This window comes from Echinops telfairi, unplaced genomic scaffold, assembly GCF_000313985.2.
Source record: "Echinops telfairi isolate 266 unplaced genomic scaffold, ASM31398v2 ScPeMD7_7458;HRSCAF=8496, whole genome shotgun sequence".
In the NCBI taxonomy this organism is placed as follows: Eukaryota; Metazoa; Chordata; class Mammalia; order Afrosoricida; family Tenrecidae; genus Echinops; species Echinops telfairi.
Genome location: NW_022111358.1, coordinates 14,853,677 through 14,856,364, shown reverse-complemented (window position 1 = coordinate 14,856,364; position 2,688 = coordinate 14,853,677). Strand labels below are relative to the sequence as shown.

At 40.0% G+C, this 2,688-nt stretch overlaps 1 protein-coding gene across 1 annotated transcript in view; it reads left to right on the top strand.

Moving 5' to 3' along the window:
- The window catches only part of DHX40 (DEAH-box helicase 40), a 56,347-nt gene that overhangs the window by 7,004 nt on the left and 46,655 nt on the right, over positions 1-2,688 (top strand). The gene's annotated exons all lie outside the window — the stretch shown is intronic.

Here is a 2,688-nt window from a genome sequence, read left to right as displayed (position 1 = left end):
ATTATTGACTGTGACTCTTAAAATGAAAGGGAAGCTGACCTCAGCCTCCTATTTATTGGGAGTTTGATTAGGATCAGTGGTTAAATGTTTCTCAATTTTATGTGTATTTTGGTCTAGTTGATTACCACAAAAAGTTTGAAAATCTTCATACTGGCAAATAGCCATAGACCATATGCTGTTTTTTGAACTATCTATTGTGACATTAGGTATTTACTGTCAGTATTGTAAGTACAGGGCTTTATTTTTGTATCTTCAAATGAATTCTTAGGGTTATTTAATATTTTAGGAATTCATTGTTTATTTGCTTTACTGACTCGTAGAATTTTCCAACTGATAATTCAGAATCCATTGTGGTGGTGGTGTTGGTAATCCCAGTTTATTTTCTTCTACACAAAGTAAATAATTTCATTCTTAGTACCAACACATTGAAAACAATGTTCTGTATTTGCTAATGCCCCATTCAACATCCTGAAATCTGATATTTATACTATTAATGGTTGCCTTAAATCTCATCCTTTCCCCTCCCCACCCCCCAGTTGTTTGTACTTTGAGTTTGTGATACCAGTGATGGTCTCCTTGAAATACTGTGCTCTGGGATAATATTTAGTTATCCAGTCCTCCTGACCATTCTTTCCTTTGCTCCCTCCAAATGTGGCTTCTGGCAAATTTGGTTTTCGTAGTACTCTGGGAGAGGTTGGCTCCTGAGAGCCCATCTGGCTTCTCTGTGGAGATCCTTAGAAGCGGTCTCTCATTCAGGCCTCACTCCTGCTCTCAGAGTTCCTGGGCCTCCTCACTGCACTTCCTAGTCTGCACCTTCCATTCAAGCAAGTGGCAGCTCCTATAGGTCTCCTTTTACCTTTGTCTCGTCCAGATCTGTATTTTCGCTGTCACTGCTATAGTTGGGACACTCAAATAAAGTGTATGAGTGCAAGGTAAAATGTGAAGTAAGTGAGAGTCTTGTCAAAATGGTAGTGTTAGACCTTTTTTTTAGTTGATATGGTCAACAAATACTCAATTTAACTAACATTTTGTTTGAATCAATGACTAATACAGATGAGGGCCTTTTAGAAATAACTCACTCACTGCCATGGAGTCCATTGCAACTCATAGGAACCCTGCGGGACAGGGTACAACTGCCACTTTGAGTTTCCTGAGAGGAGAAAAGCCTTGTCTTTTCTCCTGCCGAGCAGCTGCTGGTTGCAAACTGTTGACCTTGTGGTTAGAGGCCCAACATACAAAAATAGCCTTGTTTATGAATAAATATATTCAGAGAGGGCATTAAAGTTTATGTGAAATACTAGGATAATATGTAACTTTAAAGATGAAAATTTCTTAATTTATTGTTTATATGATAGAATTTTTGTTTATCAATTTCTTCAATAATTATTTATTGGATACTTATTAAGGATCAGACATTGTAGTAGATAGTGGGGATATACATTGAATGAAAGAAAGTCCTTGTCCTCATGGAGTTAACCAAAACCCAAACTCAATGCCATCAAGTTGATTGCAACACAAAGTGACCCTATAGGACAGGGTAGAACTGCCCCTGTGAGTTTCCCAGACTGTAACTCTTTATGGGAGTAGAAAGCCTTGTATTTCTCCTATGTAGTGGCTGGTGGTTTTGAACTACTGATCTTGTGATTAGTTGCTCAATGAATAACCACTGAGCCATCAGGACCCCTTGAAGGTACAGTCTTAGATAGGGTATAATTTAAAGTCTAAGCATGTAATCTGCCCTGTACAATAGTATGCAACCATCCCATGACATCTGAGAGAGATTAGTCCCAGGATCCCCACAGATAACAAAATCCACTAATGCACACATCCTTTGTGTAAAATAGCATAGCATAGATACGCTTTGCTTAACATCCATAATATAGTCTGTGAACTAAGATGTTTAATGATATTAAAATCTTAAGAGAGACCATGTCTGGTCATTCTTATTGGTGCTGATGCCTCCTGGCAGAGACCAGAAGAACTGGTGGCATGCAGTTGGAGGAGATCGAGAAGTGAGGAGATGGAATGGAGTACAGCTGCTCTGCATATTCTCCCCACCTGAGCAACAGGAGCATCTCCTGGCCATGCCCACTACCTGCCACTAGACCAACCTAGAGAGGCTGCACTCAGAGCCAAGCCCCCTGCTTAACTTCCTGTAACGCACCTATGATCCAGTGCTGCAAGAATCTGGCTTGGGATTTTAAAAACCATTAGGGGAAGTAAACAAAGGGAATACTGCTTTCCCTTTTAAAAGAAACCTGACTGAGTTATATGCTAAATGACACATAGTTATTTTTCCTTATAACCAACAAGTCTTCTTGGTCTGTGTACTTTAAATCTCCAGATTACTTATAATACTTGCTGCCATCAGGTGCTATTGAACCGTTCCATCTCATAGTGACCCTATGAATAACAGAACAAGACACTACTTGGCCCCGGACCATCTTCACAATTATTCTTATGTTCGAGCCCATTGTTGCAGCCACTGTGTCAATCCATCTTGTCCAGGGCCGCCTTTTTCACTGCCCTTCTACTGTACCACTCATGATGTCCTTTTCCAGGGACTGGTCTCTCCTGATAACATGTTCAAAGTAGTATAGTAGAAAGTCTCACCATCCTTGTTTCTAAAGGGCATCTTGGCTGTACTTCTGCCAAGACTGATTTCTTTGTTCTATTGGTAGTTCATGG